Genomic DNA, 14970 nt, shown 5'->3' with positions numbered 1-14970 from the left:
AGAAGGGACACCTTCCTGCACATAAACAATCATGCATGGCGTTTTGCTGTTTCTATGTGTGCTGCACAATGCAGCACACATAGAAACAGCAAAAACGAGGAGAAATAAAGCATTTCTCATCATTTCGCCATGTTAAGACCAAGTTTTTTTTGGTCTTAATTTTGGTGCTGCCTAATATTTATGCCACCCTTATAAATAGGGGGCAGTGTCAAAATCAATTGGTATTGTGGCGGAACGCCCACCGCAACACCCATTGCCCACCCCTTTCATGTTAAGTATAGCGTTAAAGGGTGCCTTATTTACAAGGCAGCATTAAGCCACGTTAAGTGCAAATAAAGTGAAACCTGTATCGCCTCAGGAATGTCTTTAAAAGTGATGTTCCTGTAGCGATAGGGGCTTGTAAATATGCCCCATTGTTTTCAACTACTTTCTGGATGGAGCTTTCCCCCCTCCAGCTCACTGCAAGTTGTATAGAACTTTATTTATGGGCACCAATTTCTCTGTTTGATAATATCAATAAACATATTGAGCACTCATCTCCTCTGTGAAATGACAGGGACTTTCATCTTTAAGCACATCACTAAATCAGGACCCATGGTCTTAAAAGGTGCAGTGCCGTGAGACAAAAGATAAAGCGATCCATAAGAGCTCAAAAAAGGTGACTCAAAGCACCTTAGCTTCTATTTTAATTTTTCATCCCCAGAGTAGGGTCAGCTACTGATGGATGGCCTGGTGGGTGTCCTTTAGCAAATCGATCTTTGGACTGTCTGCGAGGAAAAAGTCCAAAACAAATCGTTTAAAGTTGACTGATGTCCCTTCATACTCCAACAGGACACCAAGCATATGCAGGATGGCAATGTGAGCATTGGATTCCAGGTAAGTAAATATAAATATACGTTATTTCGGTCAAAGATCATACAAGCAGTTAAAATACACCAGTCACAAAAATTCTTCATAAAACCCAATTAATTTACACGATTGACGTTAATATTGCACAGAAAATATAGAGTCACTTGGAGCACCACGAGCAGCATGAGGCCTCTCCTGGGCCGCCTTAGCTCCCAGCTTTACGGTCTCCTATTGCCCATAACAATAAAGGAACATAAATGGCAACCACGATTTCTTAGGTCGATCAAATAGAATCAAAATGCCGATGAATAACAGCTAAAATGAGGGCAATTAAATTCCGTCAATAAAAAAGCCCTAAAATGAGTGCAATTAAATTCCGTCTTCAAAAAAGCCCTACAAGAGTGTGCAAAATGCGACATAATAATATTATGGATCCATGGTAACATTTCTGTTGCAGAACCTCAAACCTTGACATACCTTTCGCTATAGTGGGAGGCCCACGCGAGTCCCAATCCCTCCCATTGCAAGTAGAATCTACTCAGACAAAAGGCCGTTACCCCTCGTAGCTGAGCCACTGGCGTAACGAAAGTTGAGGGGGCCCCCCTTCAAGGTACATGAAGGGGCCCCCACTGCGTATTTAATATGGAGCTCTCAGGCCTGAGTACAGTGCTGAGGGGGCCCCCTGAAACTCCCCCCCCCCCCCGCAACGCGGGGGCCTGCGTTACGCCCCTGAGCTGAGCTAACCATTAGGCCTGGGCTAAAATTTCGTTCCGTTCGCGGAAATTGCGATAATTTGACATTTTCGCGTTCCGCGGAAAGCGCGAAAATGTCAAAATTTCCACATTCCGCAGCTTGGCGATAATTTGTTTCTTGCTCGCGCTGTAAAATAATACATTCTCGCGCGCAATCGCCTTACCTGAATCCTTGCGTTCGCCGACAAGTTTTCTTGATCCGGTCGCGTTCTCCATGAGATGTTGTATTGTTTTTAGCCATTTGCGCTGTCTCGCGACAGTTCGCGCCCGCAGTGACGTCATGCGTCGCGCGATCACGTCTTTCTTCTCGCGATCATGCACTGCGATACAACTGAAAACAAGATGGCCGCGCCCGCGAGCAACCACATGGGTAAGTTAGCGAGCCGCAACCATGCAGAAAATCTCGCGAACATGCGGGAAAAAAACTTCCGCATCTTTGCGATATTTCCGCGTGTTTGCGATAATTTTTAACATTTTTGCGATAATTTGCGAAAGTGGATTTCGCAAATTCCGCCCACCCCTACTAACGATTTTGAAGGGCAGGAGACATATGCCGTAATCCCAGGCTAAGGCAGCAGGGTTTCACCCCTTTTGATCTGGCACGTGCATACAATGGGCAGCTGAACAGAACATGCTCAATGGTTTCCACCTGATCAGCGCATAGGGTACAATATTTACTGTCAGGGTGCCCCTTATTCCAATTATAGGTGTAGCTATTTAAAGACAACTTGCCAACCCTGAACGTACTCACTAGCTATAACTCAAACATCGGAGGAGGCTTTTTAACCAAAAATCTGTCAGAAAGGCTATCAATTTTGGAATTCCACACATGGCTGCTATATGCTTCCAAAACATTTTCTTCACTAATCCGCTGACTAATTAATGAAAGAAAGGTTAGTCCACATGACATCCAACCCCAAAGTGTAGAGCCTTTTTTGTGTGGGACAGCCATGGAAGAATCAGGTAGTTATCCAATCGAGCAAGTTCCTGGAGACCTAGGGGCAGATCTACGAGAAAGTGCCGCAGCGCCGCACTGCAAGCTCTTTGGCTGCGCCACGCTTTGGCACTTTCAGAGCACAGGAATGCGACATATCTACAATGATGTGCTCTCCCCTGCATTGGCGCACAAACAGCTGCCATGCGCCGGCGCAGGCACCCTTGCACCATCATGCAAGGATGCCTGCGCCATGGGAAGATTGTTTTTGTGCAGGAAGGTGTCCCTTCCTGCACAAAAACAATCACTGTAGGCAATCTCCTCTTTCAATGTGTGCTGTAGAATGCAGCACTCATTGAAAGAGCAAAAAACAAGGAGAAATGAAAACATTTCTCCTCGTTGCACCTGGCTACGGGTGGCGTAGCAAACTGACGCATTTCCAGGTTTATGATTTCTCGTAAATCTGGAAATGTGTCTGGTTCCATGGGTGTTGCGTGAAAACACCCACAGCAACTCCCATGGAACGCCCCTTTCAGGCAAAGTGCTGCAGGTAAAGGGGCCATATTTACAAGGACAGGAAAAGCCTTTTCCTGTCCTTGTAAATATGGGGCACAGAAATGCACTGCCAGTGCGTCAGAAAAAGTGACGTACTAGCAGCGCAAGGGGCTTGTAAATCTGCCTCCTAGTCTGTAAAATGGTTTTCTCTGGCTGTGAGTAAAACTAGTGGAGCCTTGTACAATGCAGCCGACTGAACAACCGCCTTTTGCATTACCCCCTCATGGGTCCTCCCCGTCCCAGTCCTTACTACGTGAGGCAGTCCTGCCTCCACCCAGCCAATCACAGCGCCAGTATTTCCATACTACATAAGCCCCGCCCACCTACCGCCATGCCTGCTGCTGGTGCTCCCGGTTCCGGTCCCTGGATCCAGTTTCCTTTGGTGGCGGTTCCGTGAGTTTTTCTTGTGTTTCTTTGATGTGTATTGTGCTGTTTCTTTCTTGATACATGGCACGGCCGCTCTGGTTTTCCGGTCAGCCGCGCTCCTGTTCTGGGGTCAGGTATGCCCCCCGCTCATGTGCTGGGCTGGGGAGTTTTAGTGGTGTCCTGGCCTCGGGTCGTTCCGGCGCTGCAGCGTCCGGCCCCCGAGGCCATTCTCTTTTTGATCTGTGGCTGTGGGTGGAGACTTCAGGGCTGCCCTCCTTTTCTTTGTAAATCCGGTCTCACGTTGCGTGACTCGTGATTGAGGGCGGTATTTATTGGAGGTTGCAGGGCACTTCCTTTGTTGTGGTGATTTCCTGTTTGGTTACTTCTGGGTTTTCTCACTATGAGTGAAGGCGCTTCTTTTCCTGTGCAGGCTAAGACCTTTTTCCAAGCAGCATAATGTTCAGGATCTGCAGGAGGACGACTTATTGCAGATTTCTAGGGCTGAATTGAAGGACTTGATTAATTCTGCAGTCCTGTCTGCGATGCTGGAACCTGCGGCAAAGCGGGCCAAGGATGATGAGGAAGACAAGGACAATTCCCCTAAGGGAAAGTACGTCCAGGGTAAGGTTTTTTCTGACATGCTGGTCCATATTCGAGACGTGCTTGGGTTTGACCCTAAATCTCTGACTGAGGAGGGATTTTACGCACAGTATAGCTCCTCTGTGGTGGATATCCTCCCCTTCCATGATGTCCTGAAGGATATCCTCACAAAAGAGTGGCTTGAGGTGGATGAGCAGGGTATTCTGCGATTCCTGGGGAAGTGGTATCGCCTGGCTGACTTTGATTCCCAGTTTCCTGCGATTCCACAGGTTAATTCTCTTTTGTCCTCTATGGCTTCCGCCTCTTCTTCCTCTTTGTCCTCGTAGGAGGCTTCCCTGTCTGATCCAGTGGAGCGTAAGGTGGAGTCTGCTCTCAAACGTTCTTACGCCGCTTCTCACTTTGGGGTGCATGCTAGCACTTGTGCTGCCTATGCTTCGCAGGTCTTGACTGTTTTCAGGATCAGGGGGACCCTACTCCTGTGTTGGCTCAAATGGAGGTCTTGGCACAATTCCTCTCAGATGTCACTTTTGATTCCTTGTGGGTTTTTTCCTCGGCTCCTGGGGCAGCGGTGGCTGGGAGGAGGTCTCTGTGGACAAAACCTTGGGGTCTTGAGGCTGCTCAGAAGGCCTTGGTCCATAAACTGCCTTTTGAGGGTCCCCGTCCTTTTGGGGATGATTTGAATATGATGGTGCAGCGTTCTGCGGAGGAAAATACATTTTTGAAGCCTTTTCAGCCTGCTCCTAAGAAAAGGTCTTTCTTCCAAAAACAGGGCTTTCAAGGGGTTTGTCCTCCCAGCCCTTTCGTGGTCAGGCCCGTGGTCGGGGGAGGGGGGGCGCGTTCCATTATAAGTCCCGGCCTCAGCAACAGCAGCAACAGCCTCCCTCTGGTGCAGGGCAGAAGTGACTATGCCGCTGTGGGGGCTCGTCTCTGTTTGTTTCTGGACCGTTGGTCAGCTCTGATTTCCGACCAGTGGGTCTTGTCTGTCATCAGGTGGGGTTACCAGATTCCCTTTCGGGGCCCTCCCCCTCTGGATTGTTTTCTGGTTACCCAGTTGTCAAGAGACCCCGTACCGCGATCTGTCCTGTGTTCTGGCGACGCCATGTTATTACGGAAAGGGGCTGTGGTGCCGGTTCCAGTGGAGGACGTGGGCCTGGGGTTCTGGTTCCAAAGCCCGATGGTTCCTTCCTCCCCATGTTGAATCTCAGTTCCCTGAACAAATTGGTGCGGTTGGATCATTTTTGGAAGGTCACGTTACAGTCCGTCATTCCCCTCATCCAGGAGGGCTATTTTTTGGCTTCCCTGGACTTAGAGGACGCTTATTTTCATGTTCCGGTCCATCCTGCCAGTCAGCGGTTCCTGATGTTTGCTGTCCAGGGGAGGCATTTCCAGTTTCAGGTTCTGTCGTTCGGCCTCTCCACTGCTCCCAGGACTTTTACAAAGGTATTGGCTCCTACTGTGGGGGTTTTGCAACATCAGGGTTTCTCTGCGTTTCCCTATATTGATGATTGTTTGGTTTCTGCTTTCTCTTTCCCTCAGGCTCTTCTGGCGGTGGAGGCTACGTTGTCCCTGTTCCAGGAGCTGGGGTTCAGGGTTAATTTGGCCAAGTCTCATCTGGATCCTGTTCAGAGACTTAAGTTCATCGGGGGTCTGTTCGGCACCTCTCTGGGGTCGGTGTTTCTCCCTTCTGTTCGGATCCTTTCCCTACAGACTCTGTTGCGGGATCTGTTGAGTCGTCCCTCTGCCCCAGCTCGTGTCTGGTTGCGGGTCCAGTGATTGATGGCTGTGACCACTACTGTGGTTCCTTGGGCTCGCCTCCATCTCAAGCCCTTGGTGACTCATCTGTTGGCTCAGTGGGACCACTCCCGGGCGGATTACAAGATTCTGGTTCCTCTCTCTCCTGCTCTGATTCAGGACTTGGACTGGTGGCTTTGCACTCTCAATCTGGAGAAAGCGGTGCGGTTTTGTCTCCCTCCTCCCCTTTTGTTGATGACGGATGCCAGTCTCTGGGCTTGGGGGGCCACTGTGGGGTCCTTGGAAGCCAAGGGTCGTTGGTCTCGGGGGGACGGCACCCGTTCCTCGAACTGGCGGGTGTTGGCGGCTGTCTGGGAGGCGGTGCAGTTCTTTCAGGTTCATCTCCTTGGGGCTAATCTGTTGGTTCGTACCGACAACCAGGTGGCTCGTTGTTACCTGAACCGTCAGGGGGGGACCAGGTGCGCATTTCTGAACGTGTTGGCCTCCATGATTTGTGCTTGGGCGGAATCTCATCTGTTGGCCTTGAGGGCGGTGTACATTCTGGGCCGGTTGAATTTTCATGCGCACGCTTTGAGCCGCAACCTTCAATCTTCTGTTCTGTACCATCTCTCTCTTCCCCTGTTCCTGTCCCTTTGCCTTCGGTTCGGGACTCCTTTGATCGATTGTTTTGCATCTCCTCACAACTCTCTCCTACCCCGGTTTTGTTCGGAGGTACTGTGTCCTCAGGATTGGGCGGTGAATGCTCTTTTTGATTCCCTGGTCTTCAGGCCTTCTGTGTGCATTCCCTCCCATTTCCTTCCTCCTGAGGGTGCTGCAGAAGATTCGGGGGGAGAAGGTTTCAGTCCTGTTGATTGCTCCTTTCTGGCCTCGCTGCATTTGGTTTCCTCTCCTGTTGCGGCTGGCGGGGGGTCGTTTGTCCGGTTTCCTTTGTGTCCGTCTCCTCTTCAGTTTTCACTCCTGTCTCTGCCTTGTCTTTGTCGTTTGCAGCTGACGGCTTGGCTCTTGAGGGGTTGACGTTGGAGTCTTTGGGTTGTTCATCTGTGGTGGCTCGTGACATCCAGTTGTCTCGCCGCCCTTCGACCCTTAAGTGGTCTGGTCGTCATTGGGGTTCTTTTGTTTCTTGGTGTTCTTCTCATGGGGTGGATCCTGTACTGGGGTGTTCCTACTTCTGTGTTGGAATTTCTCTGCAATGGTTTTCTGAAAAGTCCTTTCCCCTTCCACGTTGTCTGCTCAGTGGGCAGCTGTTCGTGCTTGTCGGGGTCCTGGGGCCTCCTTGGAGGGTTTTGCCCCTTTGGTTAGTCGGCTTCTTCGGAGCTTTCGGCTTCGTCGGCCGGTTTCTCCTGTTCTCGTCCCTTCTTGGGATTTGCCTACTGTTTTGCGTGGTCTGCAGTTGCCCCCTTTTGAGCCTTTGATGGAGGCGGATTTGTTGTGGCTGTCTGCTAAGGTGGCTTTCCTATTGGCCATTACCTCCGCTCGCCGGTTGGGTGAGTTGGGTGCCTTGCTCATTACGTTTCCTTATTTGCAGTTCCTCCCTGATCGGGTCGGTTTGCGGCTTGATCCGGCTTTCCTGCCTAAGGTTTCTTCGAGTTTTCATTTGCAGCAGGAGGTGATTCTTCCTGATTTGCCTGCTGAGGGATGTTCCCTTGTTCCCCCTTCCTTGGATGTTCGCGGGGCTCTCCAAATTTACCTCCAACGTTCCCTGGGGTTCCGGAGTTCTCCTACCCGGTTTGTCTCCTGTGGGGGTGTGGCTAAAGGGAAGAAGGTTTCCACTTCCACGATCAGTCGGTGGGTGTGTTTGGCGGTCTGCCAATCTTACAAGTCTTTGGATTTGCCTCCTCCGTCTCATGTGCAGGGTCGGTCGACATGTTCTGTGTCTGCTTCCTGGGCTGAGGCTGCAGGGGTCTCTATCCAGGAGATTTGTAGGGCGGCCACCTGGCAGTCTCATCACACATTTGTGCGACATTATCGGCTTGATGTTTTACATGCCTCTGCTGACAGTTTTTCTGTTGGCGTCTTGAATGCTGTTGTTCATTGATCTTTTATTGATTAAAGCTTTGTTCTCTGCGTGGATCCCTGGTGTCCTGCGTTTTTTTTTATTGGTTCCCTGCTTTTGAGTTCCTCACGTAGTAAGAACTGGGACAGGGAGGACCCATGAGGAGGTAATGTCTTGTTACTTACTGGTAACCTTCATTACCCCGATTAGGGTCCTCCCCGTCCCAGTCCTCTTCCCTCCCTCCCTCACGCTGTATTTGTGTCGTCTTGTTGCTAACAGGCATGGCAGTAGGTGGGCGGGGCTTATGTAGTATGGAAATACGGACGTTGTGATTGGCTGGGTGGAGGCAGGACTGCCTCACGTAGTAAGGACTGGGACAGGGAGGACCCTAATCGGGGTAATGAAGATTACCGGTAAGTAACAAGACATTTCTAGGGCCGGAGAAACAGCCCTCTGAGAGGTGGCCCTATGCATCTTCCCAATAGCAGGTGATTTAGGCAGTAGAACAGCCTTGCTCTTCTCTATGTGCTGGGATCACAACAGGTAACTACTTATTCGTATTTCCAGATGATCTAAGAGATTAACTTCCTCCAGTACTGTGCTCCCCAGTGTTTTTTTTTTTGTAATGATCGTTACATTCTTATAGTCATGAATTTAGTTTTCTGTACATTAACCTCCAAGCCCCATAAATTGCAAAAGTCATGAAATGTATTTAATAAGTTCTGTTTTCCAACTGCAGTGTCATCAGTGTCATCAGCAAACTCAGGGATAGAGATGCCAACAAAGTTTGGGGCATCAAGAATACAATCACTAGATGCTTAAATGTGTCTTTTATACACAGAGAAAAAAGCACCGGGGCTAAAACGCATCCTTGATGGACCCCAGGAGTGACACAAATCCTCTCCGTTAGATCCCTGTCCTTGCCTCACCTAACCTGAGCATAATTCATCTCATGGAGCCTTATCAGAATCCCTCCCAAAGGGGGGGAGCCCACATCTGCCTGAGAGAGCCCCTGAGACAAGCCCCTTGAACCAGATCGAATGTGGCTCTCAGGACGATGAAGGCTGCATAACAATTTATCTGTACGAACCCAAAAACTTGATTAATTGCTTCAACTTTAGATCTGAACCCAGCCTGAAATGGGGATAGGAAGCTTTGGTCTAAGATCCTGTAGGACGCTGGCTCTCTATATAGTGCGTTAAATAAAGTACGCTATGCAGAGAGTCCAGTGGATCGCTAACATGTGTGCAGAGGTAAAAGCAGATAATTCTAATACTCTTTTTGTGGTAGTGTGGGAGAGCAGTTAGACTTAAAAGAGGGTAGTGCTAAGCATTTGTTGTCACACACAGAGGCAATAAATGAGACACACACTCAAGAATAAATTCAAAACAATTAAGAAAAAATATTGTATTTTATATATATTTTTAGCAAGCAAGATCTCCATTCAACAGTTAATAAATGCTCTTTCAATGTCAATTTTTAACCAAATGCAGTTCAAGACACAAATACTTACAAGTTTTAAGCAACAGCGGTCAATACCATCAGGCAGAGATGGTTGTGGTCAAAGGGAAGAAAAGTATAACGTTAGATATGGCAGTACGGCCAACACATTTACCGTTGCGGTCGATGGAAGCAAAACTCCACCACAGAGGTTTGGTGGGCAACAGTGGCCCAGAGGAACTCCTACTCCAGGGGAGTCTGAGTTTTGGAAGTCCCAGGATGTGGGCACAGCAGGCAGGTGTGGCTTACCTGGAGTGGAGGTGCCGGAGTTCTGGGGAGGGAGAATTGGTTCTTCACCAGTGGCGTTCAGCTACAGATGTGGTGAGGGCAGTCCATTGCATTCGGGTGGTCGTGCCCAAGGTGCTGCTTCCACACAGTCGACACCATCAGAAAGCGGGTAGAGGCTCACAGGAGCGGGTCTGTTTTCAGCATTGGTTGCAGGTACTGTGAGGATCCCTCAGACTGGTGGATGCGTTGAAGGGGTCGGTTACGGAACTGGTGACCAAAAGGCCTTGGCTCCTGCAAATTGTGTGATGAGGTGAATCACGTCAACACATTCAGTGCTGGTCTTCACCTCATGGCAGTCTTTTGCCAGCGGTGTGCCAGGAGACTAGTACCACTAGTCCAAAGGGAGGTCAGAGACAATTGGCAAAGGCTGGCAGGGCTCCGGAGTTCTTGGAGCCTGCACAGGTCTCTGGTAGGGATGGCAGGCCACAACTGTTGAGTCCTTTTGCAGTTTGCAGGGTTTGGTGCCAGTTTCTTCTGCAGCATGGCTCAGTTTCTGGATCAGCAGCAAGTCTTTTTCCTTTGTCTTCTTTAGGTCTGTGGAATTTGAACTCAAGGTCTTGGGGAGCCACCAAAATACTGAATTTAGGGGCATTAAAAGGGGAGACAGGAAGAAGCTAATGGGCTAATTACCTTTTGGGTGCCTACACCCACAAGCAACTACTTCCCGTCGGAAGAGGCACTACCCTAGCCCTGATTGGAGGTTTTCTCACCATCTCAAGATGGTGGAATTTCAGGAGTGGGGTTTGCCTCCCCCCTGGCTCAGTGAGGATTTATTAAGACAAGATGCTTGGTACCAAACACCTTCGAAATCAGTGAAGCCATCATGAAGCTAGTAAATCTATGTTTATGAGTATCCTGCCCATGTAATCTTTATGACCTCCCTGTTCACTCACTACATCACAGAATATGCTGCCCATTGTACGGGCCTATCTTCTCATGTAGATTGGCCCACACATAGGAAAAAGTGCACCCTGCCTTAGGCCTGAAGGCCTGCAATAGGGTTGGCTTACCTATACCTTATTCAGTGCATGGGAGGCATGGCACACAGAGCTGTGTGCCATGTCAACTCCTCGGAATTTCCTGCACTAAGACACACAGAATGCAGTGGTAGAGTCTATAGCCTTGATGAGGAGGCTTTGGGGTAGCACAATGAGTGCTGGGGTGGCACAATGAGTGCTGCAGCCCAAGAGGACCTTCTTCAGTACCCATGCCATAAATAACATGTGTGCAGAGGTAAAGGTAGATAATACTAGGGGCATATAGGGGTGACTGAAGTTGTGCCCATAGAGGTACAGTTTTGGTGAAAGTGATCTGGCAAAGTGAACTTATAGTTCAAAATCACATTCGGTATCAAGCAAAAGGTGGGGGCTATCCATGCAAAAAGAGTCATTTTCCTACATGACCCCCCCCCCAAAAGAAAGAGGATGAAACCAACACTTTCCCCAGACAGTCTTCATTGTCTAAGTGGAAGAACCTGGAAAGGCCATCTGCGTTGGCATGGTCAGTCCCAGGTCGGTGTTTCACTGTAAAGTCCATTCCCTGTAGGGCTATGGACCAGCTTAACAGTTTGCGGTGTTCTCCTTTAATTTGCATAAGCCATCGGAGAGGTCTGTTGTCAGTTTGGAGATGGATGTGGGAACCAAATAAACATGGTCTCAACTTCTTCAGGGAACAAACCACAGCAAAAACTTCCCTCTCTATGTTACTTCAATGCTGCTGTCTGGGGAGAAGCATTCTGCTTATGAAAGCAACCGGTTGGTCATGGCCATCATCATTGGTCTGGGATAGGACCGCTCCTATCTCATGTTCAGAGGCATCTGTCTGCACTGTGAACTGTATGGAGCAATCTGGAGCTTTCAGAATGGGTGCTGAGCACATCACTTCTTTCAAGGTGTCAAAATCCTTTTGACAGTTCACTGTCCAGTTTACTTTTTTGGGCATTTTCATAGTGGTCGACTCAGTGAGGGGGCTAAAATGAACCCATATCCCTGCACAAACCTCCTGTAGTACCCAGTCAAGTCAAAGAATGCCCTGACTTGGGACGGGGTGGTGGGAGTGTCCCAATCCTGAACTGTTTGGAGTTTATGCTGTAGTGGCTGAACTTGTCCTCCACCTATAAGGTTACTCAGATATAAAACTTTGCCCCGCCCTATCTGGCACTTACATGCCTTGATACCGAGGCTGGTGCTCTGCAGAGCCTTCAAAACTTTTTGGAGGTGGATCGGGTGATCCTGCCAGGTGGAGCTAAAGACCGCAATATCATCAAGATTGGCTACACTATAAACCTCTAATCCAGCAAGGACTTTGTTCACCAACCTTTGAAAGGTAGCAGGGGCTTTCTTCAAACCAAAGGACATCACGATGATCTGGAAGTGCAAATCTGGAGTGGAAAATGCAGATTTGTCTTTGGCTCCAGGGGTCAGACCTATCTGCCAGTACCCTGATGTGAGATCAAAGGTACTCAGAAATGTGGCAGCCCCTAACCTGTCAATAAGCTCGTCATCATTCGGGATTGGGTGTGCATCTACTTTCGTGACTGCATTGAGGCCCCTATTGTCTACACAAAACCTCATTTCATTTTTTTCCACCCTGGGAATGAGGCTTGGGACTAACACAACTGGACAGGCCTAGTGGCTCTCTAGGGGTTCGATCACACCCAACTCTAGCATCATGCTTATCTCAGCTTTGATGCTTTCTTTGACATGGTCAGACTGCTTGTAAATTTTGATTTTGGCAGGTAGGCTGTCACTAGTGTCCATGTCATGTGTACACCAGTTAGGCAGGGCCTGCCCAGACACGGGTCCCTTGCTCACTTTGCCACTGGATTCAAGCTAGCCTGACTGATGAGGGTGGACCTGGCTTGGCAGTTCGGTCTGGACTGTTCCCATGAGGCACAAGGGCAAGTCTGAATTGCATATGGCTGGGTCTAAACTGGGGTGTCATGGGGAGCAAAAGAACAATTGAATTAACCCAGATCTATTGACTGGGGGTGAGTTTGATTTGCTCTGCATTCCGTCCATCATTTGTATGTTTTTTGCTTTTTTGCCCTAAGTGTCCCTGGTATGCCCAGACTATCTTCGCGTATTTCTACATTAGACAATATTGTGTCATCTGTCATTGATATTGTTCAGAATGAAGTGTCTACCTTGTTTTTAGGTCAAAATCAGTTACATTCAGTTATGCAATTTAGTTGGTCTTTACAGACTCTTGAAAATTGAAGTATATCCTGGGATTACCTTAATGCTTCTGCACTATTTTTACCATTTAATTTGACGGGCAAACAGAAAATTATGTCTGTGAAAGATGCAACTTACATTATGTTGCACATTGAGAAACTAGAACAGTTACCATTCACTGTAGCAGAAATAGATTCAGCTGTGTGGTTAATACATGGGGTTATTATTTCTTTGCCAATCTCACTTTTTCATTTCACGGCTTGCATGAAACATTATCCTGGCGGTAGATATGAACCCCCCAGGAGTAGTTTCATACATGAATTGTGGTCATTGCCATTCACTTTTTGTTGTCAGCGTGCAGAGAAGGAAGTTTTCCTTACAGGAGAGGATTGTGACTCTACTGTCTGACACTCCCTTGTCTGTAAACAAGTAGAACTCCACGGCACCCAATTTAGCTTGTTTTTTAAAAGGTTCACCAGCCCCTGCTATCATCCCAACTCTCACTTTGCTTTCTAACTGCAAGCATCTCATTCTCAACAATCAGAACTGCTCCAGTTTACAGGCAGGCATCCCGTACATAGTAACAGTTTCACAATGCGTTACTTGTTACAGCAATGTCGTGTTCCCCCCCACAAGGGAGTATAGATAGTTCATTGTGACTTTCCATTCCGACTATGAAAACAGATTTCAATAAGCTAAGCAGACTCAAAGCGCTGTTGTTTCAACAAAAGGTTACTCTCACATCTGCTACAGAGACCTTCGAATTGCTGGTGGCGAGAACATCTAATGAAATACAATCTTTATTAAACACGGATCACCCGCTACACTTTAGGGAATTAATTAATCAAATTTTTAATGCATGTGAAACAGCAAGCCTTGCACACTTTTTCAAAGTTGTGAGATCCGGGCTAGTTACATTATTTCAGACTATCTTTGGAGTAATACCTGCTTTTATTCTTGCATTTTTTTCCAGCGTATTCTGCTTTGTGGTGTGCTAGTACTTCTTTAGGTGTTTCGCAATGGATGTTCAATTTGTGGAACTGCCCAGTCAGGCACAGTTGTACCTGTACTGTGATTGAATGCGACAGCATTTTGGCTTAGTGCTATTGGGAGCTCTTGACATCGGCTATTGGCTGACATTTTGTTATGCCTACTTCACCTGTGTGCAACCAGTGTTCTATTGAATCCAGTGTCCTTTTCAATGGGCCCTGGGCGCCTGCCTCTCCACAACGTCACCTGTTGCCCTGGAATATGATCTGTTGGTGGGTCTGTTTAGCGCCCATAGGCAGGGCTGTTCCGTGGGTACGTGGTATGTGTACGATTCGTTACTGGGGCCGATGGCCGAAGCGAGTACCTATGCCTGTACACAGCGCCTCTTGGAGCTGAGTTTCATCGAGACTGACAAGGGTTGCCCTGGTATGCTCCTTGAGGTTTCAGGATATGAAGAGCACGTCTGTTCCTTTGACTTGCTTAGTTGGATGGCATCCCTTTTTAATATCAGCAGTTCTGATGCCTTACTGGAGCTCATGGCATTCCACTTGTCATGCAAAGATTTTGGCCCGGAGCATACGCTGTGATTGGATCTATTTTTTGTGTACTAAATTTGCTTTATCAATTTGGCTTCCCATCAAGGTCCACTATTGGAATCTTGGATCATACTTGTCACCTGCCAGAGATACTTTGGTTCTGATTACCTGTGACTTATGTATTAGTCCAGGACTAATGTCCTGACCAAGGCGAGGGTGTCACATGGCCCACTGACCCATTGTCATCTTCCCTAAGTTAGCATGAGCACGCAGCAGAGTGTCCGCTGCTTTGCACATGTTACAACATGAGCTTATTTTGCAAATGCTTCTTTTGATATTTTCACATGAGTATGTACTGTTGTGTTCACGCTTTGCAGGTTCCTGGGATTTAGTTTGAACATTGCGAACAAAATCGAACAACAATGTCTGTTCTGGTCAGGCCCTAGCCCATGACAAAACATACAGATGCAGCAGTTGTTTGGAATACATACTTTGGTTTTATTGGAATACACAGATAGGTGGCACACATTTGGAGAGGGTCCTTTCTGGGGAGCAGAGCATGACAGCACCTATGATGTAGAACTACCATCTATAGACTGAGGCACTGGGTCTGCAGATAACACCCAGAGATCTTCTAATATATATAACAATCCTTCATCTGTGCTAGGGGAGAGAGGTT

General features: G+C 48.1%; 1 long non-coding RNA gene across 1 annotated transcript in view; it reads right to left on the bottom strand.

Moving 5' to 3' along the window:
* Positions 1-14970, bottom strand: part of LOC146798449 (uncharacterized) — a 120164-nt gene that overhangs the window by 101351 nt on the left and 3843 nt on the right. The gene's annotated exons all lie outside the window — the stretch shown is intronic.

This window comes from Triturus cristatus, chromosome 9 (assembly GCF_964204655.1).
Source record: "Triturus cristatus chromosome 9, aTriCri1.1, whole genome shotgun sequence".
In the NCBI taxonomy this organism is placed as follows: domain Eukaryota; kingdom Metazoa; phylum Chordata; class Amphibia; order Caudata; family Salamandridae; genus Triturus; species Triturus cristatus.
Note: the sequence above shows the minus strand (reverse complement) of the source record. Positions and strands in the feature narration are given on the sequence as shown.